This window comes from Schistocerca nitens, chromosome 8 (genome assembly GCF_023898315.1).
Source record: "Schistocerca nitens isolate TAMUIC-IGC-003100 chromosome 8, iqSchNite1.1, whole genome shotgun sequence".
NCBI classification, from domain to species: domain Eukaryota; kingdom Metazoa; phylum Arthropoda; class Insecta; order Orthoptera; family Acrididae; genus Schistocerca; species Schistocerca nitens.
In genome coordinates, this window is record NC_064621.1 from 298,354,288 (window position 1) to 298,378,020 (window position 23,733).

General features: G+C 43.5%; 1 long non-coding RNA gene across 1 annotated transcript in view; it reads right to left on the reverse strand.

The window, feature by feature from the left end:
• Positions 1-950: 950 nt before the first annotated feature.
• Positions 951-23,733, reverse strand: part of LOC126198751 (uncharacterized) — a 105,276-nt gene continuing 82,493 nt past the window's right edge. The window contains exons 3-4 of the long non-coding RNA XR_007540098.1: positions 20,395-20,533; positions 951-1,130 (exon numbers count right to left, since the gene is read on the reverse strand). This is a non-coding gene — a long non-coding RNA (uncharacterized LOC126198751). The remainder of the gene's footprint in view (positions 1,131-20,394; positions 20,534-23,733) is intronic.

Consider the following 23,733-nt stretch of genomic DNA (forward strand, 5'->3'; position numbering starts at 1 on the left):
ATCCTAGTGGCAATACGATAGATACATCAACAAACCCTACAAGCTTCAGCTGGACTGAGAAACTATCTCACTGTGACTCACTCATTTGAAATAGTCAAAAAATTATATGTACTATTTTTAAATTTCTGTGGCAGCAGTATCTATAAAGATGTTCTAAAATAAACTGACTAAACTTTTAATCGGGAAGTATCAAAATATTTCTCAAGAGGTTGTTACGACATATACCAGAACCTTCATCCAAATAAGGCACCTCAGCACATCAGCAAAGGGACAGAAGGCTAAACAGCAGCAGCAGAAAGCAGCACACACATATGGAGAGCGTCTGCAGGTTACTCCAAACTGGATTAAGGTATTTCATCTCGTCTTCATCTTCTTTTCATTAGCATTAAACTCATTTAGGATAGGCTACACTGTACACAATATTTGGCAAATATATTTTATTTAACTTCATGGCTGGATGCCCTTCCTGTTGCTGCAGCTGTCAGTTACCTAAGGGAGGGAAGTAATGTGCACCACTTACCTGTAAATTATGTAAACTTTTTTCCGTGTCTGATCATATTTTAAATGTTTTCATATCATATTTTCTGAGGCAGAAACCGAGGGCCTGCCCAGCACTTGTCTAAACAAGCATGGGAAACCATCTAAAAGATGCACTCAAGCTCACCAGATTAAGATATTTAATACGAGTATTTTATTAAAACTATTGATAGTAAGGCAATTAAGTCTCTAGCTTCTGTATAATTATGCATACTAATGTTTAAATAACTGGAATTATGGTGTTTCCTTAGTATGCATGAAAGCTTTTATCATTGTTGCTTATGCGGTACTATTAAAAACTGAATAAAAACAGACTGAAGGACATCGGGTGAGGAATTATCAAATAGAAAGTATTGAGTAATACAATGTCTATGCCAAGAGGAGTCATATTGTTTAATTTCGCTAGTCATTACTAGGAGGACAACATATGCAATTCATGGCCTTAGTAAGTAGTAACATTCATTTAACATGTTACCTTAATCTTCTCACACTTCTTGGCATTTTTTCTGTTTTGTGCACCCCTTCTGGCTTGACAACTCTCTTGTCCATGTGCCTTCAGCAAGTGTTGGTAGAAAGCCCCAGAATACTGCAAACTGATGAAGCAAGAAATAGGAGAATGTTATTCACATTTTTTGCCCAAGTGCTGTTGCTTACTACAATTCACACAATCGTGGTTGGTGTTGATTTAATGGACCAATGCTTGGCATTGCATGCACTCTGATGTCGCAACAAACATTGGTATCTGCGACTGTTATTTCATTTTCTAAGTATGTGTGTGTAGTAAATTGCTGATTCTTTTAGATCACAAGGTGTCTGTAGCAAGAACACTAATAAATGTTGGCTCACAAGGTGGAAGTAGTGTAGGAAAGGTGCAGGCCAAGCCAACTCCATCTAAAGTAAAATGACAACCAGTGACAGAACCCCAGATGGAATACTTCATCATGCAGGTAACCATTGGTCAGATCTGATAAATGTCAAAAATGCAAATCACTGTCATTATGAGATTTGTAAAAGGAAAACAAAATATATCTTTGTCAAATGTAAAGAGCCTTTGTGCCCTAATTGTTTTGAAACAATTTTCGCAGCAAAAGAAATGATAAAACCATTGTTATGAAAATAAAATTGCATATTGCACGACATTAAAATTGGTGATGTAATCATCTAACAATTACCAGTACATGCATTTTGATTATTCATAACCATCATTTGTTAATATTAACCACTCATTAAATTTTATTTTATTTCAGAGTAATTCAGGCATGAAAGGATTAAGCACAATAGTGTTGTACACGAAAATTAGAATACTTCTTATGCTACTACTCATTTTTGACAGTGACATCATGTGGAAATGCCAAACACATTATCCCAACTAACTGTGTAGTAACCTTGATTGACTTGCACCAATTGCAGTTTATGCTGGGGCCACAGCTCCCAGTGGAATCATGAACCAAGTGTGTAATGGGCAGAGCCACTGAGTATTTAAGCGGCAAGTCAGTTTACTTCCATGTGTGTTGCTTATCATTTCACTCCACACATTGTTAAATAAATACAACCTTCCCTTATTTTAGAGTTAGCAGTAGATCTGTTTGGACTGTTTTCACTAGCTCCCAGTGATTTTGAGTTTTCTTACACTTCATTGAAATAAAGAGTTCTGGACTTCAGTGTACCTTCCAGTTTCTTTGAAAGTACGAGATTTAAATTAAGTAACATCTCTGTTGTGCTCTACAAACAATGTTTGTGTATCTGCAGAGATACAGAATTATGTCGACAAGATCATATTTCTCTTCTTCACAGCACTTGAGCAAAAGCAGCACAAGAGGTTTCTAACAAGGACTTTACCATTGGAGAGTGGCTAATGTGGCTTAAAGGCAGCATGGGTGTAGCAATATTTTTGTATGCTGTTAAGAAATAAGCTTCTGCCATCAGCCAGGGAATATTGGAAATATTGGATGCCATTTTATGACTGGTTGAAGTCATAGTACTAACAGTGGTGATAGCTTCCTTTAAGATGAACCTGCTGAAGTGTTTTGTGACCTAGAGCATTTCTCATCATAATTCACACAGCTTGAGTGATTAAAGAGTGTTAATGTGTTTATCTGTTGGTACTTTTTGCACTGCGTGAATAATGAGACCATGCCCTCCTGCTGGCTGAGCGTATGTCAGTCTCGCGCATCGGCACTCTGGGCTAGTTTATTCTTGATGTCAGCACACCATGCCACACTGCATAATCAACAGCAACAGTGGGCAACGGGTAAGCAGCCACTAGCTGTTCTTGGCTGTCACACCCATCCTAGTGCTGTCAGCTGCCTCAGAGACAACAGCCAAGCAACTACCTTCCAAAGTGCACTCCCACAAAGATCTGGGAAAGACTAGCCGCCATAAACTCATAGACCTGGTGGCACTGGATTGGCAATGTCAGCTGAGCCTCTTCTCTGCTGGTGGCTTTGACAGCAGCACAGGAGAAGGTGTCAGCAATTGAATCTCAAGAGATCCAGTTCAGATTCTGGAACACAGTGGACTACGTTGATGAGATGCTAACACAACGTATAATCCATGCCAACATGGAGATAAATGTAAAAACAGTAGTCGATACACAATCTATATTGAATATAGAGCTTGAGAGGGAACTCATAAATAACAAATGTATTTGTGAAAGGAGAGAGATGGGTCTAAAGGAAAGGGCTACACATAGGAATGAACAGAAGCCACCTTTGTCATTGTCCAGCAGCAAACAAAGCAAGCATTATGTCAACACCAAGAACAGGTCATATGTCAAGTCAATTACATTTGTTTCAGTAGGAATAACTTGAGGGGAGTACAGAAACCATATTACTTCCTTTCCATGCTCCAGGCTTTTAACGTTTTCTCCACGACTTTTACCAATGTGTCAAATTCAAGTCAGTGTGCCCCCCCCCCCCACCCCCACCCCCTTTCAGTGCTCTGCTTCTTGTAGCAAACCACCAAATACTCACAGGATGATGATAGACATGGTAAAGATCAAAGTCAGTGGTATGGTTCCCCTTAAGATCCAATGTTCATACACTTAACACATTGGAAATATGCTGTATGAAATTTGCCACTAACATCAGATCCTAAGGTGGGGGGTTGTTATAAAATCAATTAACTATATTTCATACAATGGAACATCCAGGATGAAATGTAACAAAATTATGAAAAGGAAAGTTGCTGCTCGCCACACAGCGGAGAATGCTGAGTCGCAGATAGGCACAACAAAAAGATTCTCACAATATAAGTTTTCAGCCAACAAGGTCCTTATCGAAAAAAGAGGACACACACACACACGACTGCAGCCACTGGCAGCTGAAGCCACACTGTGAACAACAGCAGCAGTCCATGATGGGAGTGGCAACTGGGTGGGGGTAAGGAGGAGGCTGGGGCAGGGAGGGGGAGGGATAGCAGGGTAGAGGTGGAGGACAGTGAAGTGTTGCTGGGGAGCGTGCAAGGACGAGCTGGAGAGAGGGTAGAGCAGCTAGGTGCAGTCAGAAGGTTAAGGGGGTGCAGTCGAAAGGTTAAGGGGTGGGCAGGGGACAGGTGGGTTTGGGGGGGGGGGGGGGGTAGCGGAAAAGGGGAGAAGTAAAAAGACTGGGTGCGTTGGTGGAATGAGAGCTGTTTGTAGTGCTGGAATGCAAACGGGGAAGGGGCTGGATGGGTGAGAAAAATGACTAATGAAGGTTGAGGCCAGGAGGGTTACTGGAACGTAGGATATATTGCAGGGAGAATTACCATCTGCGCAATTCGGAAAAGGTGATGTTGGTGGGAAGGATCCATATGGCACAGGCTGTGAAGCAGGCATTGAAGTGACGAATGTCGTGTTGGGCAGTGTGCTCAGTAACAGGGTGGTCCACTCGTTTCTTGGCCACAGTTTGTCAGTGGCCATTCATGCAGACAGACAGCTAGTTGGTTGTCGTGACTACATAAAATGCTGCACAGTGACTGCATCTTAGCTTGTAGACCACATGATTGGTTTCACAGGTAACCCTGCCTTTGATGGGATAGGTGATGTTAGTGACCAGACTGGAGTAGGTGTTGGGAGGATGTGTGGGACAGTATCTTGGTCTATTGCAGGGATATGAGCCATATGGTAAGAGGTTGGGGGCAGGGGTTTTGTAAGAATGGGTGAGTATATTGTGTAGGTTCAGTGGATGGCGGAATACCACTGTCGGAGGGGTGAGAAGGATAATGAGCCGGACATCTCTGATTTCAGAGCACATTGAGAGGTAGTCAAAACCCTGGCAGAGAATGTGATTCAGTTGCTCCAGTCCTGGGTGGTACTGAGTTATGAGAGGAATGCTCCTCTGTGGCCAGACAGTGAGACTTTGGGAGATTGTGGGAGAATTGAAAGATAAGGCATGGGAGATTTGTTTTTGTACAAGATTGGGAGGATGATTGTGGCCTATGAAGGCCTCAGTGAAACCCTCAGTATATTTCAAGAGGGATCGCTCGTCACTGTAGATGCAACAACCATGGTTGGCTAGGCTGTATGAAATGGACTTCTTGGTATGGAAAGGGTGCGAGCTGTCGAAGTGGAGGTATTGCTGGCAGTTAGTAGGTTTGATATGGACAGAGATACTGATGTAGCCATCTTTGAGGTGGAAGTCAGCATCTAGGGAGGTGGCTTGTTGGGTTGAGTAGGACCAAGTGAAGCAAATGTGGGAGAAGCTGTTGAGGTTCTGGAGAAGCTGTTGGGGTTCTGGAGGAATGTGGATAGGGTGTCCTCACCCTCGACTCAGATTGCAAAGATGTAATCAATGAATCTCAACTAGGTGATGGGTTTATGGTTCTGAGCATTGAGGAAGGATTCCTCTAGATGGCCCAGGAACAGGTTGGCATACTCTGTACTTCAGATTTGTTTGTAGGTAATGCCTTCAAAGGATAAGTAATTGTGGGTGAGGATATAGTTTGGTCATGGTGACTATAAAGGAGGTTGTTGGTCTGGAATCTGTCGGGTGTTAGGAAAGGTAGTGTTCAACAGTGGTAACACCATGGGTATTTGGGATGTTAGTGTTAAGGGAGGTGGCATCAACAGTGATGAACAGGGTACCGTATGGTAAAGGGACAGGAACTGTGGAGAGACGGTGGAGAAAATGGTTGGTATCATTTATATAGGAGGGTAGGTTCCAGGTAATAGGCTGAAGGTGTTGGTCTACGAGAGCAGAGATTGTCTCAGTGGGGGCACAGTAACCGGCCACAATGGGTCATCCTGGGTGGTTGAATTTATGAGCTTTAGGTAGCATGTAAAAGGTAGGAGTGAGGGGAGGTAGGGGTAAGGAGAGAGACGGACTCCTGGGAGAGGATTTGAGGAGAGGCTGGAGATCCTGCTGGATTTCTGGAATGGGGCCACTGTGGCAAGGTTTGTAAGTGGGAGTATCTGACAGCTGGTGGAGTCTTTCTGCCAGGTAATCCTTGTCGTTCAAAAAAACAGTGGTCGAGCCTTTGTACACAGGTAGGTTTATAAGGTTGGGATCAGTTTTTAAGCGGTGGACTGCTGTTGTTTCCAAGGGTGTAAGGTTAGTTTGCATGTTGAGGGATTTGGGGGATGATTGTGAGGCAATGTTTGAGGTTAAGAAATTGTGGAAAGTTAATGGGGTGATTTGGGGGCAGTGGGGTTGGATCATGGTTGGATGGAGGAGTGAACTGAGTCAGGCAGGATTCAACGTTGGTCTTTGGTTGAGTCTGATTGGTAGGGTTGGTGGCAAAAAAGTGTTTCCACTGTAGGGACTGGGAGAAGGAAAGAAGGTCTTTAACGTGTCCTTGCATGATTGAATTTGGGAGTGAGGCAAAAGGTGAGGCCGTTGGAAAGAACTGATATTTCTGTGGGGCTAAGGCTTATGGAGGAAAGGTTCATGACTGTATTTAGGGTCTGTTTAGGTTCTGGATTCATGGATGTAGTGTGGTGGTGGGAGCGAGTTTTGGAGGGTGGAGTAAATGTAGCATGTCTGCGAGACAGGGTTTGTCAGCTAGGAGGGGCTGTGGGAGAGGTTTGGAGGTCCGTGTAGAGGTGGTTGATGGTAGTACTCCAAAGTGGGCGTAGGAAGTGAGCAGAGTGGAGAATTTTTTGAGGTGGCATTGTGCATGTTGCTCTAGTTCCTGGAGGGCAAGAGTTTAAATGTGTGTTATGGGCCCCGTGATTTGGGATTGCATAACAGGAGAACTTTGTGGATAGAGAGAAGGTACTGCAAGGAGGTTCGGGCTTGGTTGATATGGTTTTGCAGGAATATGTTGGTGAGGGCTAAGGATCGGCAAAATCTCAATGGATGGAGGTCACTGTGGAAGGACGGGTGGTAGCCGGAGATGGGTAATTCGATGGTAAGGCCATTTGGGGGGACTCCATCATCCAAGCAACAACGCAGGAACGCATGTAGGATTGGGTTTTGGCTAGTGATAAGGAAACTTTTTTGTATTGATGCAGGTGGAGGCGCTAGGATACATGGTGGGTGGAAAAAATGCGAAAAACTACATAAATAACATAGAATTACGTCCAAAAAAATTCCTGAAAATACACACAAATGCATTGGAAAAATCACGAGAAAGAAGAAACAGATGAAAAAGTGGGAAACGAGATTAAATCTGAGGGAGTCGACGATAGTGAAAGGCGAACATTCACTAAAATTGGTATGAAGTCACAATGAGACCAAACAAAAGATATAAATAATGAAAAATAATATTTTACTATGGGTGCCAGGTCTGAGGGTGGATAAGTGTGTAGAAGGGGGATGGCAAATGTGACTGGATGAGGTGAAATTAGTGTGAGCGAACTGGGAGAAAGAATGGAGGGTGGGGAGGGGTTCATAGGATGATATACAAAATCATGTAGCACTGGAAAGGTGCAGGAAATAACACGCAAAAATATGAAAAATATGGGAGCATGATCAATTTGAATGTATAGGATTACTGATATCGGCAGGAGTTATGTGGGACATAAGATCCTGACCAAACAATCAGCGTGGTCTTGTAGCCGCCTGCTGTGCGTGGCCGAGATGGCTGATACAGTATGGATCGTAAGTAGAGCATGCAGTGTGGTTTGTTAGGCGACAAGAGAAACACAGGAAAGAAGAGAAAGAGGAATGGACATTGAGAATAGTAATGCATTAGAAAATAGTAACAAAGGAAAACAGCACTAGGTTAGGATTGAAGCAAAGCCATCAGGCAAAAACCAAACAATTGAAAATCCAGGATGGGATGTAACAATATTATGAAAAGGAAAGTTGCTACTCATCATTCAGCAGAGATGCTGAGTTGCAGATAGGCACAACAAAAAGAAACACAATATAAGCTTTCAGCCAACAAAGCCTTATTTGAAAAGAGAGGGGAAACACACACACACACACAACTGCAGCCACTGGCAGCTGAAGCTACACTATGAGCAACAGCAGCAGTGCATGATGGGAGTGGCAACTGGGTGGGGATAAGGAGGAGGCTGGGGCAGGGAGGGGGAGGGATAGCAGGGTAGAGGTGGACAGTGAAGTGCTGCTGTGGAGCACGCAAGGACGAGCTGGAGAGAGGGTAGGGCAGCTAGGTGCAGTCAGAAGGTTAACGGGTGGGCAGTGGACAGGTTGGGGGGGGGGGGGGGGGGGTTGCGGAAAAGGGGAAAAGTAAAAAGACTGGGTGCATTGGTGGGTTGAGGGCTGTGTAGTGCTGGAATGGGAACACAGAAGGGGCTGGATGGGTGAGAAAAATGGCTAATGAAGGTTGAGGCCAGGAGGGTTGTGGGAACATAGAATATATTGCAGGGAGAATTCCCATATGCGAAATTCAGAAAAGCTGGTGTTGGTGAGATGGTTCCATATGGCACAGGCTGTGAAGGAATCATTGAAATGAAGGATATCATGTTGGGCAGTGTGCTCAGTAACAGATTGATCCACTTGTTTCTTGGCCACAGTTTGTCAGTGGCCCTTCACGCAGACAGACAGCTTGTTGGTTGTCATGCCCACATTGAATGCAGCACAGTGTTTGCAGATTAGCTTGTAGATTACATGACTGGTTTCACAGGTAGCCCTGCCTTTTGTGGGATAGATGATGTTTGTGACTGGACTGGAGTAGGTGGTGGTGGTGGTGGTGGTGGGAGGGTGCCTTCTCTCCAGCTGTAAAATTCTCCTGCTATACAATCCCAAATTTCTGGAACCAAAACACACATGATAATGCTTGCCCTCCAGGAACTAGAGCTACATGCAGAATGCCACCTGAAAAAACTCTCCGCCCTACTCACTTCCTACTCCCGCTTTGGAGTACCACTGTCCCATGCATCCTCCCACCACCATCTACTCCACACCGTTCACAAACAAAGCCTATCCCATCAAAGGCAGGGCTACCTGTGAAACCAGTCATGTAATCTACAAGCTAAGCTGCAACCACTGTGCTGCATTTTATGTGAGCATGACAACCAACAAGCTGTCTGTCCACATGAATGGCCACCAACAAATTGTGACATAGAAACTAGTGGACCACCCCGTTGCTGAGTATGCTACCCAACACGATGTCCTTGATTTCAATGACTGCTTCACAGCCTGTGCCATATGGATCTTTCCCACCAACACCAGCTTTTCTGAACTGCACAGATGGAAACTCTCCCTGCAATATATCCTACATTCCCGTAACCCTCATGCCCTCAACCTTCGTTAGTCATTTTTCTCACCCATCCAGCCCCTTCCCTGTTCCCATTCCAACACACAGCCCTCGTTCTACCAATGCACCCAGTTTTTTTACTGCTCTCCTTTTCTGCTAACTCCCCCCTACCCCTCTCCCATCCTCCCACCACCACCTCTCAGCTGCCCTCTGCCTAAACTTCTGACTGCCCCTAGGTGCTCTATCCTCTCTCCAACTAGTCCTTGCGTGCTCCCCAGCAGCACTCAACTGTCTCTCACCCCTACGATGCTATCCTTCACCCTCCTGCCCCAGCCTGCTACTTATGATCACCCAGTTGCCATTCCCATCATGCACTGCTGCTGTTGCTCGCAGTGTGGCTTTAGTTACCAGTGGCTGCAGTCATGTGCATGTGAGTTGCGTTCAGTTGCAGGTACAAAAAAACCTCAAGGATAGGGTGCTAAAGATACATTGAGCTACCTTTGCTTTTACCATAATAAATAATAATCAAGTCACATGCAAAGTTTAAGGAAGTTTTATTTAAACTGTTTATACATATATACGAGGGTAATCCCAAAAGTAAGGTCTCCTGTTTTTTTTATAAGTACATAGACCTGTTTATTTCTACAATTGGTAACATCAGTTTACAACTTGAACATTTAACTATTTTTTGACATAATCACAATATCTGTCAATGCATTTTTATAGACGCTGTGGCAGTTTTTCTATGCCCATGTCATACCAGCTTGCCACCATGCTGTTCAGAAAGTTATGAACCTCTTCTTGCACCTCGTCATCAGAGCTAAATGGCTTTCTGGCCAAATGTTCTTTTAACCTATGGAACAGGTGATAGTTACTGGGGGCCAAGTCAGGACTATAGGGTGGGTGGGTGTTTATGTCTCATTGAAACTGTTGCAGGAGAGCAACGGTTTGCCGAGCAATGTGTGGGCGAGCATTGTCATGGAGAATGTAAAAGCCCTTGCTCAAGATTCCTCTTCTCCGGGTCTAAATTGCCCATTTGAGTTTTTTCAGCGTCTCACAGTACCTGTCAGCATTAATTGCACCAGTGGGCATAAAGTCGACCAACAATACCCCTTTCTGATCCCAAAAACGGTTGTCATGACTTTACCGGCAGACTGTGTTTGTTTGAATTTGCGCGGCTTTGGTGAAGAAGGATGCCGCCACTTGCGTGATTGTTGAATGGTCTCAGGTGTAAAGTGGTATGCCCAGGTTTCGTCACCCATGACAATTGAGTCGAGAAAGTTGTCCTGTTCGGCAGCAAGGCGGTGAAGAAATGCACGGGAAGCATCAACTCGTTGCCGCATATGTTCCTCAGTCAACATGCGTGGCACCCATCTTGTGCACACCTTCTGGTAGTTCAATGTTTCCGTTAAAATTCTGTGAGCGGTGCTTCGGGAAACCACAGGACCCAGTGTGCAGAGATCATCCAGGGTGATCCGCCGATCATCATGCATGCTTTGCTCCACTTTCAACACTGTCTCCTCAAAAATTGATGGTCTCCCACTCCTTTGTTCGTCATGAATTTTGGTCTGACCAGCTGCAAACTTCCTACACCACTTACGAATATTTTTGACATCCATGCACAACTCACCATACACTTCCGTTAGTTGGCAATGGATTTCAATCGGCGCAGTGCCCTTTGCGTTCAAAAACCGAATAACTGCATGCAATTTGCACTTGGCGGTAACATCCAATGGGAGCTCCATTCTCAACGGCTGCCAAGCCAAGACTGAGCACCTCAGCGCGGCGTGCGCATGTTTACACACACTGCGTGAAGCACTCTTCATAACAGTGTGACCAACTGCCACACAAACAGAGTTCTGTACTTATAAAAAAATAGGAGACCTTACTTTTGGGATTACCCTCGTGCAAGACAATGCCATCTTATGATATAAAAAATTAGATGCCAATTATTCTCAAAAAAACACTTTATTCGCACTGAAAAATGCAACACTAGTACACTTAGCACTAAAATACACATGGTCATGCTCCACGTATTTCTAATATCACTAAGCACAACACTGACTGAAGTCCACGGTAATAGCCAAAAATTGCACTTTTATCATGTCCAAGTTATTGCAACAATTGTAGCTTTCAAACTGACTACCTGTTAGCGACTCTGCTTCCCTCATATACATGGCACGGTTGTTTCGAGAACTTTCGCTTCCACACTTTTATGGAGTGTGAACAAATACCTACCGTGAAAGCAACAAGCCAATATGTACTTTACGATGTATAATATAAGAGTGAGTTTCCAGTGATGATATCATATGGCTGTTTATGTGTGTGAAACTTTTATTGTTGATTCTGTTCCTTTCTAGTGCATTCGATAGAGGGCCTATATAGTAACAATGTACTTTTAGGAATCTTCTCGAAAGTCACTTTTACCGGAGATATACACATCAATAGTTTCCCCCTACCTAACTCGTATTATGAGTTAGGAATGGGAAACTGTTGTTACATTATTAGTAAAAATATTGTTATGAGTGTTGTAACAATATTTTAACTGTGAAATTACTATGAATTACTGTTATTAATACTTAACAATCAACTGATCATTCTCACTCTTGACTAGTCTTCACACTTGCACTTGCTGCAACTAGGACTTTTTACTTATTCATTCTTCAGTATTAATATTTCTGCTTCTGAATGTAAACTAGCTTCCTATTCGGCAAATAGTCCATATTTATAACGCTATGTATCGAAGGTTCTCTGTACACGAAAACAGTAGAATATTCGTGGCTTTTCTCGAACAAATACCAGACTGAATACTGTATTGAGATCGCTAGAATGGCCATTTCTCATAGGTATGTGTTAGCTATCTATGTGCCAGACAGAAATGTGGATGTGCATGCTACATAGGAAAGTACAACTACTTGATAATCCAATTCAGTCAAGTCAACTAACTAAAGAAATGAATGAATAGCGTGCAGGCTACTGGCGGGGGCAGCGCGGGTAGCAATGCGGGTGGCCCTGCAAGGGCCACTGGTTTTGTGTGTGTGTGTGTGTGTGTGTGTGTGTGTGTCCACTGGTTGTGTTTGAGTGTGTGTGTGTGTGTGTGTGTGTGTGTGTGTGTGTGTGAAAGTCTTTTTGTTGTGCCTATCTGCAACTCAGTATCTCCACTGTACGGTGAGTAGCAACTTTCTGTTTCATAATACTGTTAACTATATCTTAAAAACAGTTGATAGTGAAGATTATATGAAGGGACCACTACATACTTTAAATGAAATTCAAATCAAAATAAACTGGTGATATGTTACAAAACTTCGTCTTCATCCACAAGAAAACTGACAGAGTGACAATACAAATCTGACATGAGAGACAATTAATCAGCACAAGTATGATGTCCAGGTAAAGGTAAAGGACTCAAACTTCACATTCCCTCAATATGAATAAACTGCACAAATCTGAGGTGGTTATTTTTCCGAACTAAAATGGGAAGAACATATCTTCTTAAATGGAATCTAATGTCACTGTGGCATCGATATACCCTCATAAAATGTTAGACTCCCTGGTAACAAGCTGGTGCTGCACAATATGCTCACCAATCACTTGTTGTCCCAACGGACATGAAGATGTGGGTCACCACAGTATCTCCACCAGCTTGGAATCTGCAGATCATGGTAAGTCGTTAGCACAGTAGCCCAGCACAGAACACCAGAATGATTGCACATTGAGCATGTGAAGTCACCTTAAAGATGACCAATTACAGTGGCACTGATCATGCATCCGACTCCCCCGTTTGCGTAGGGACGACAGCTAGCACCAATCGGGCAACATGTCATTTACTTCTGCCCAATGGCATGAAACTGCAACGTTAAATGCCGGCCGGTGTGGCCGAGCAGTTCTAGGCGCTACAGTCTGGAACCGCACGACTGCTATGGTCACAGGTTCGAATCCTGCCTCGAGCATGGAAGCGTGTGGTGTCCTTAGGTTAGTTAGGTTTAAGTAGTTCTCAATTCTAGGGGACTGATGACCTCAGAAGTTAAGTCCCATAGTGCTCAGAGCCATTTGAACCATTTTTGCAACGTTAAATAATTTACCAACATGGAATATATTAAGTAGACAGTCAATTAGCACTCACTCTCCTCTCAATGTTTGTTGTGGACATTCAAAATGGAGTAGACAAATCAGAGTGTCGTGTATACAACTCAGAATTTCCAACACATCAGGTGAATGCAACAGGAGCCCATTTGGCCCCATACCCACAACAGGCCTGGCCTCTTCAAGAATAGTGAGTTCTCTCCCACAACACCAAAAATCCCATCCTTCTAGGAGTGACATGAGATCCTGAAAGCCTCAGTCTGGACTCTACTACCCTTGAAAGCCAGGGATGTAATCTTCCAAGTGGCAAGCAGACTGCCACGCTACTCCCAATGTCATGTGTATTGGTCATTCCCCAACTCCTGGGGAAACAAACTACAAGTTTCCTCTGAAGCGACATAAGTTCAGACTGACAGTTCCTGCACTTTTATCAAATGCATTACTCAGAATCAAGAATGGTGATCAGAGTTGAATAAAGTGATGAGAATCATCTGTTCCACGTATCTACAGTCATGACAAGGAGCAGATAGCGTTAGCTTGTTAATGGAAATAGGCAAGCCAGATGGCTTGTAACCTTCCATAGCCTCTCCCTCCCAATGAAAGTTCAAGAGGGAGTTGTACCACTGAGGTAGGGTAGTGGAGCAACTCAAAGCAAAATTTCCATGACTACCACCAGTCGTAACTGGTCAGGACACCCATAGAAAAATGTGAATTGTGTTGCAAGGAGTGGTATTAAAGGTATCAGCTAGAACTGTGGTGTCATTGTATGGGCTCCTGTTCTTCATAAATGACTAAACCATACATAAAGTGGCAAAAGGTCCATTTCCACAAGACTTTACAATATCCAATTCACTCACTGATATACCGTACAAAAGTGATTATTGATGACACTTTCATTTGCAGGTATGGAAGAAAGCCTCTCAGAGACTGTGTTTGAAATTTTAAGTTAAATCTTTGTTTGCTTAAAAATATGACAGGAAATAAGAAATCGTTGGATCAAGATACGCAGACAGATGCAAAATGAGCTTCAGGAGTTTATAAACATGTGACAGTTCAAATATTTTAGAGTATGATCCTGTTGATGGATGGGCATAGTAAATGAAATTCATATGAAATTGTGACATCATGAATCAGAAATTGGATGAAAAGGAGGCATAAAGATATATACTTATATACATATAAAAACTGTACAGTGATCCTAATAAGTACGAGCATTCTTTAAAGATTCAAGCTGACAGAAATGAGAGCATGGCAATTCATATTGATACATGTAATAATGTATTTAGACATGAAAATATCGATCTATCTTCACTAAATGAGATACAGTTTATGTCATTGTCATTACAACCTTTGAATAAAATGTATATTAAGATAAAAAGATGTGATGTGTCAGACAATTAATGTTTCTCATGTTCTAATATAATTGATAAGCGTGATCTACACTAAAATGAACAAGAAATGTGTCAGTGATGGTCACTTAATACTAATACAAAATTTGTTCAACAATTTCTTTATAGGATTGGGTGCGAAGTCAGCTGCAAAGAATCACAAACACAGCAAGTGTCTACTCTAACCTAGTTCTTTCTTCTGAGAGCATCACACAAGAGACAGGGGCATGTCACACGGTCACACATTAGGGCATGGTTCACTTCACTTGGAATACCATGTGGATGCGTAGTGTGTGTCTGTGGTTGGGGGGGGGGGGGGGGGCATTGGCTGCAATTTATGTCAATCCAGATCATTGGTTGGCATGAGGTTCCTCCTGGACCACGGCTTTCACTGGCAGTGTTAGCAGTTGCACGTCTCTGTCCACCACTTCTTGAGAGCTGGCAGAGTCCAGGACAACTATCTGGTAGCCATTTCCTATGGCACATGGAGGCTTGTTTGGCAGGATGCTCCTGTGGTGTCAAATCATTTGTACAGAGACAGAGAGTTGATGATGACTCATGCAAGAGCAAAAACTGGTTGAACTTGTTAGAGTTGTGCACCCTATCTAAAGGTCTGTGATAGAAAACAATTTGCTGCTTTGACTGTCCCGCGTGAGCAATAGCATGGGTGTGGTCTCTTAGAGACAGAAATGTGGGCATCTGCAATCAGAAATCACAGAACTGCAAGGCTATAGACTGGCTGATTGAGTGCTCCCCTAGAGAGAAAGAAAGAATTCATTTCCATTAGCTGGTACTGCGCGCCGTGGAATTTGAGTCCACACCAGACGTCATGGACGTCAAAGACCCATAGAGGTCTCTGCACCATTGTGCCATAAGCTGTGGCGGCGCGCGCCTCCTGGCCTGCTTTTAGTGTGAGGGTGATGCTGAAGTCCGCCCCTTGCCTTACTCCCTTCTCTCCGGACCACCCCTTGGTTGTGGCAGCTGATGTGTTGGCATACGGCATTGGGGCCGTCCTCGCGCACCGGGATGCCGATGGCTCCGAACAGCCCATCGCTTATGCCTCTAAGACGTTGACCCCAGCACAACGGAACTACTCTCAGATTGAAAAGGAGGCCCTGGTGATCGTATTCGCCGTCCAAAAATTTCACGCCTATCTCTTTGGGGCAAAGTTCACTCTCCTGACGGACCATAAACCCTTGGTTACACTTTTTGGACCCCACACTCACCTTCCCGAACGGACGGCTCAGTGTCTCCAGTGCTGGACATTGTTTTCATGTAATTACACTTACACCATCCGGTATAAGCCCAATGCCCACCATGCTAATGTGGACGCTTTGTCACGTCTCCCAGCAGGCCCCAATCCTGCCTTTGACCAAGAGGAGGTCCTCTGCTTTTACATTGATTCTGCCCGCCAGGATGCGCTGGACAGTCTGCCTCTTATGGCTGCTCACATTGGTGTGGCTACCCGTTGCGACCCTGTCTTGCGGCAGGTTCTCAACTACGTGGTCCATGGGTGGCCATCCTATGTTACTCGTCGGATGCAGTCCGATTTCAGCCCCTGGCGCCACCTGTCCCACAGGCTCTCCGTGGTCGATGATGTCCTTCTGTTGGCCACAGAGTCAGATGCCCACTGGGTGGTCATCCCTCTGGAATTGCAGTTTCGGGTACTCAGTTTGTTACACCGCGGGTACTGGGGTATGTCCCGTACGAAAGTTTTGGCTTGCCAGCATGTGTATTGGCCCGGCATAGATGGTGATATTGAGTGCCTGGTCCGTGGGTGCACTGTCTGTGTGCGTCACCAGGCAAGCCCCCCTCAGTCGTTTGCACCCTGGCCTGTGCCTCACCGGCCCTGGGATCGCATCCATATCGATTTTGCGGGCCCGTTTTTGGGTTCCATGTGGTTACTCATCTTTGATGCCTACTCCAAATACCCATATGTTTTCCATATGGCATCCACCACCACGGAGGCTACACTCACAGCCCTGGCCCAGGTTCTCGCCATTGAGGGCCTGCCCCACATGTTGGTCTCCGATAATGGTCCCCAATTCACGGCGTCCTCCTTCCATGACTTCTGTCAGGCCAAAGGTATCAAACATATCCGTAGCCCCCCCCCTCCTTTCCACCCTTCGTTTAATGGCGCAGCGGAGAGGCTTGTCCGCACTTTTAAACACCAGTTGACTAAGGCAGTCGACACATTTCCAACCACGTCGGCCCTCACCCTGTTTTTGAGCACCTATCGCACTACGCCAAAGGACACAGTCAGGCAGAGCTCCTTCATGGGCAACAGCCGCGGACCCTGCTCCATTTGCTGATGCCATCCTCCTCCCAACCCCACTCCCAGTCCTTGCAGCGGTATGCCCCTGGCACGGCTGTGTGGGCCCGTGAGAATGGGCGCAAGGCGGGTTGGACACCCACCACGGTCATCACGGCCCATGGGCGGCGTGAGACGTCGGTGCAGACGTCGAAAGGTTTGGACCGCCGCCATCATAATCAGCTCCGCCCTCGTGCTGCCATGGGACTCGCGCCGCCGCCTCTTTCCCTTCCTCCTTTGGGTATGGAAGTGGTCCTCGAGTCACCGTCCCAGCCCCCGGTTGCCGTCTCCCCCCGTTCCTGCTGCTGGCCCTCTCCGCCTCCAGGTGGATCGGCGGTGGCTCCCTCCCCCGCCCTGGACTCTGGATCAGTTGTCATGGATACCTCGGGCGTCCCTTCCTCCCCGCCAATTACGGTTGATACGCCCACTTCCTCTTCCCACTGCCACCCACCTCAGCACCGTCCAGGGCATTTCCACCCCTACGCGCAAGTATCAGGGGGGAGGGATCTGGTACTGCACGCCACAGAATTTGAATCCGCGCCAGACTTCATGGACGTCGAAGACTCATAGAGGTCTCTGCACCATTGCGCTGTAAGCTGTGGCGGCGCACGCCTCCTGGTCCACTTTTAGTGTGAGGGTGCCACAGTGGAACACGTGGTTCCAGTGGCCAATAGCAGCACCCCCGATAGCGTACCGTATTTACTCGAATCTAAGCCGCACTCGAATCTAAGCCGCACCTGAAAAATGAGACTCGAAATCAAGGAAAAAAATTTCCCGAATCTAAGCCGCACCTAAAATTTGAGACTCGAAATTCAATGGGAGAGGAAAGTCTTAGGCCGCACCTCCAAATCGAAACAATGTTGGTCCATTGTAATATGAGACACAATTTAGGTCTAATGAATGACCATACAGCTACAGTAGTTTGGTTCGGGTCATAAGCTTAGCAGTTAAGCTTTACCAGGTAGCCATTGCAAAGCGTCAGGTGCTCCGTCCGTATTTATACGGGTACCCTTCCTTTTTCACGTGCTTCGTCTGGTTTCAATAGATTGCTTATTTTTCTTTGATCTGATAAGTGCCATTCTCTTTGTTATAGGTGTTTATGTCACTATAAGCTGAAAATGCATTACTGTACTGTGTCATGCAATGTTTGTCGCATTCTGATAATGGAGTGCTTTCAGCCTGTCGCCGCTCATGGCATGGCTTGCTTTTGTGCGTGCTGCCGCCGCTTACAATAAAAAAAAAAGAGAGGAATCGTCTCATTAGCGAAATAATGGCAAGAGACTGCTATTTGTTGTTACTTACACTGCTGCTTTCTTTGATAATGATCAACAAGAACCAAATAATAGACTGCGTATGATAAAAGATGTTCTGAACGAGAGTTTAGCAAAAATTTTTCTTCGTTTGAAAATCTTTGCAGATGCCCTTTTAGTACATTACATTCTGCACAGAAATTAGAGTCATCTTAGATTTTAAAATCTAGTCAGTTGCCGTGTTTCATTTCTGACTGTATCCCTATTAGGCATAAGAATAATACGAATATAAACATGACATGATATGTATATTCTTCCGCGTTTGCTGTTGTCTCCCTCTACTTTCATAGTTTATTAGGCAGACAGGATTTAAATGAGATAGCAGCAAACACGAAAGAATACACAGCAAAATTCTTATGGTGAAGAGAATACTGCATGTGATTCACAATTCATAAAAGTTCCTATCAGCAACCATCTCTTCTCACAGGTAGGAATAAATTCAGAACGGAAGAGTTGGCCATATTGGCAAACATCCCAGTCTTGCCAGTCGGATTTTCGTAGTACATTGAAATGCTGCTACATTCGAAGATGAACAATACGGAATTTGTATTCACTTCATTGGATAACGTACGAAAATGCAGTGGTCGAAAATCGGGGCGGAGAAAAAAGCTCGTCTTCCACCCTTTTTTTTTTTTTTTTTTTTTTTTTTTTTTACACAGATGTTTTGGCGTCAGTATTTATCTATGTGCCTGCAAAGCATGCCTGTGTAGTGCTACATATATTCGACGGCAGAAGTTAGTTGTGGCAGCAAGCACCTATCAACATTTTTCAGAACTTCCGCTTACTTTGCACTCGATTCTAAGCCGCAGGCGGGTTTTTGGATTACTAAAACAGGAAAAAAAGTGCGTCTTAAATTCGAGTAAATATGGTACTTAAGTGCCTGCCTCTCGCTCAGCCAGCCAGTCAAATCTCATGTACGTCTGTTGACACCTCGTGTCGCGTTAGACAGCTTACTTCCTTGTTCTGTGTACGAGTGGACGTGTTTGTTTCCTTATGACTCCATTGTTCAATCTTGTTGTATTTGTTCTGTCCTTCATTAGTCGTGTCCGTCCTCTCCTGTTGTGTTGTTGTTAGCGGGTCCCGCCACGCTTTCTGTCATTGCTACCCCGCAACCGTCCCGGTCGCAGTTACAACATTTATTATGTTGCCATACAAAATATTGGGTCATTTTGTCCTTGACACCGTGTGACAGGTCAGGGAGGCATGGTACAGCTACAGACTCTCCATAAACATCTTTTCTGGCTCAAGAGTGTGTCTCCTAACACAAGTTATTGGTCTTTGGCTTTAGAAGGAGCAACTGCCACAGGTTGGCGCAGGTAGGTAAAGAGCCCCGTCCTCTGTCTGCCGTGCACAACCCCGTGTCCATTGACCCAGATTACCATTGTCAACAGTTTCTTGTACAACCACTCCATAAGTCATCCACATTGGTCCCCCTTATCTGGATATCTCTGCACTTTACTAATGTAGAAAGTAACAAACAAGACAAGGCTGGACTCACACAATTCAAGTTTACAACGTATTTGGTGTAAACAAAAATACATTAGGCATACCTGATACTAATCCTGTTCTTGCACTAAACCTGTGCTGTGGTACTATTCTAAATATAACATGTATATGTTCACATCCAAATGGTTCACACACAACATGTAAGATTAGTAACATTAATGTTAATCAGACTAACTACTCCACCACCTACAGTGTTAGTGAAGTACATGCAGTTTTACCCTGCTAATAGAGTAACAGCTCCCCCCATAAATGTCATACAGGAAAAGTGTCTGGCAATGAAAGGAAACATGTAAATTGTCCCTTGATGCTCTTGATATACAGTGATTCCAACATTTTGGTCCTTTGACTACACAACCAATGTTCTTGATCGCTCTTGTGGCTGGTTTCTTGTATAATCACACATTTGACGGTTAATTACAGCAATTCGGATTATAAGTGGAGTTAACAGGAATCATTCATGCAGAAATATTTTTAAAACACACAAAATATTAACAATGACCTCACAATATATCCTATCCCTTATGTGCTTTTCAGCTAAGAACCTATACATGAACAAAACCAATACTTCTTATCATGACCGTGACACACAAACATATAAATGAACAAGTCACAAAGAACAAACATTTTTATTCAATATTAAATAGACAGACGCATAACTTTAGATGAGTATACTCACATTCTTTTGATTGTTGTCTTTTCATTAATATGTTCCATTCTGTACTGTTATGGTTATGATTGCTGACTATCCTTTCTATTTTTCCAAATTTGCTACCTAATCATCTTGTCTTCTTTTCATAAAGTTACAGGGAAGAAACCTATGTAAAACACAAATTCGGAACATTATTAGTAAGTTCTTAATCTAAGCAGTCACGCCAAACGTAGACTGTTCCTGACAGCCAAGCACACCTTGATGTTGTCTTATTTCTCTCGTAGGTCAAGTATACTCACTTACAATGCTGCACACTGTGTCCTAAATCTGAAATGAAACTCTGTCAATAATATAAGTTAAACCTGCACTCTCAAGATATGGGTCCATGAAATGGTGGTGTGGATTAGTCCCAGAATACATAATTTGTCATCCTAAGAAGGCATTACTGGCACAGGTGACAACAAAGGCCTGCACTGTTTACAGTCTTCCTCTCGACTAATCAAAACAATAACTTTATGAGAAATGTAAATCTAAACTGGGAATCAGATGGTTCTCCCTTTGTCACAGCCACTCAACAGATGTCTCACAATTCCTGTCCTACCCGCAGTAATGAAAATAAAAATGTCAGACAGTGCATCTTCTCATCTTCATCACTCTTTATAATCCAGAACTTTCCTTTCCATCCTTCCACGTGAGTGTTTCTAAGAGGTGACATAAAATCAGGCCCCAGCGTTTCACAATGCAATACACAACGCAATACCTATGTACAAAATTTGAAGGAGCACACATACCCTATTAAATTAACAGAAAATTCCTGGAATACAACATGACACAATTATCATCTGCTTAACAGAAATACAAATTAAACTATTGTTTCCTGTGGCCTAGTCAGCTATTCAATTCAGTGAATGATTTCAAGTGGCTGTTTTGCTGGTATCTGAGTGATCTGTCCCACAGTTACTTCTGTCATTGTTGCCTACCATTTCATGGCATTGATTGCTGTGTGGGTTGGGTGGCCAAATCTCAGCTGCATCCTCATGTGCAGTATTTGGATCTGAACTAAATCTGTTCTGTCCAAACTGTCACATTTTATGCCTTCTGTTGTGATAGTGGTTGTTCCAGCATTCTTTCTGATATGGATAGTTGTGTTGTCTGCTGTCACCAGTTGTCCTGTCTCTGTTTGCTTGCCGATTATCCCTGTTATTATTCCTCCTCTGCTGGATGTTGTCATAGTAATCAGGCCACATCTGCATTTCAGTGCTCTGCTTGTCATACGTGAATTAACCAGAGCCTCAAAAAGTTTAACTGGGCTCTTGAATCTTGAGGTGACCAGATCCTTACTGGACATAATCTGATGCTCAATTCATCATTATTCGATACACGTGTTGCAGCAATCGTACACTTTCTTCATGTGACACTGCCCCTGCTGGTCCCACAGGTGTGGGGTAGTGACACGTTGAATTTCCAAATAAACATCTTTGGATGCAATGTGTTATCACTATCTCTATAGTTTTGGGACTTCCACACTGACACAAAGCGTTTGAAGTCAAACCCATCATCTGCTTGTCCATACAATTTTGATTCTGTGAGACTGTCCTGAACTGATTCGGCTCTCAAATAGCAGTGTTGCTCAGTAGCAGACTCACTACATTGCTCACCAGATCATTGGTTCTGTGCTGTGGTACTCACTTATGTATATCATTCGGTTTGCCCTCCTTCTAACATCTGCTCTACTCTTCCCTTGTCTTAGAGTAAGAATGTGTTCTTCATTTTGTATATTGGTTTACCATAATGATTTTTTCGCTGCTTACGCATGGTATAAGATACTTTGCTGCACTGCCTTTGTGATAAAATATTGATCATATCTTTGTGTATATGACAATGAATTTGGCTGCCTTGCTTTTCCGGTGAATGTATGTATATCATGCTGAATATAGTTTTAGGAGAGCTTGCTTAGAAGAAGCATTTACTGTTAGAGGCTATAAATAATGTAAATTCCGAGACATAGAATTATCAAAAAAATGGATGTAGAAAGAGAATAAGTTGAAAACGAACGTGACTGTAAAGTGGAAATATGAAAATAGGCGGGTTGAATGATGATTATATTATGTGGTTATAATGATGTTACCTCTTCTTCTATCAAGTCTTGAACCTGACCTCTTAACTGCTCAATATTTTGCAACATTTTCTTGTTTATCTTGTGTGCCTTCTCTGCTTTCTTATCTGCTGCCATTGCTAACAGTTTTGCCTCCCGTACTTCCTTCAAGGCTCGTACAGCTAATGTTTGGATCCTTTTACTTTCATCTTTCACTTCTGTTCTAATTTTCTTGATCACTTCCTGTGCCCACTTTTCCACATCGTCTTTGCTTTTTTTATATAAATTCTTGTTTTCTCTTCGCTGCCATGTCTTCCATTTTCCTTTCCCTCTTCATTGCCCTGTCGTCCATTTTATTTTAGAAGGTTAATAGATGTTGCTCATCCTGCTTGACTTCTGCCCTATTGTTACAGAAGGATGTACGCGAGCATGGTCGCAAGACAGGTCGACTGGGTGTGATGGATCTGACTCTCTTCTGAGCCTTGCAGTCCACTATTTTTGTTGCACATTCACTGTGTCGTGACTTGACATCATCTTTGCCTTTATTCCCACTATCATTACTGTGGTGTACAACTACCTCAAACTAGATGTGATCCCAATCGATTTTGTGGTCATCCATCTGATTTGAGTTTGGTTGTTCTACAGGAACTGATCCTCCCCCTTGTTTGCAAAATCTTCTGCTTCGCTGAGCTCCAGGATCTCAATCTTGTCAGTTTCAGCAAAATCTATCTGTACCTAAGGCTTACTTCATGTGATCATACATAGCAGAACACCAATTTACACAAAATTTTAAACTTCGCGGCATAAGAAAGGTGCTTTACTGAAGGCTAACACACCTATAAATTCCGAATCACAACATTTTAATTATGAACAAAGAAATAAAAGCAAAGAGAAGCCTTCTGAAGTTCCAACACTTGTTGACACAGCAGAAAAACAAACAATGTGGGACAAAACCCACAACACCAAAAATATGAGCACAAATGACTTTCATGTTGACAGAAAAAACTTGCACCTGATACAAAAGGGAGTATACTACTCAAGCATAAAGGTGTTTAATGCACTCCCGTCTGACAAAAAAAAATCTTACCACTGAAATGCCAAAATTTAAGAGTAAATTGAAGGAATATCTTCTGGAAAAAGCGTTTTACTCTCTTAATCAAGTCTTTAACGTAACATTGTAACTTAGATGTAATACTTTACTTCTAATATTTGCTATTGCCACTTTGTAACTTAATACATCTCACACATAATTTATTATTTTAACGTTTTAT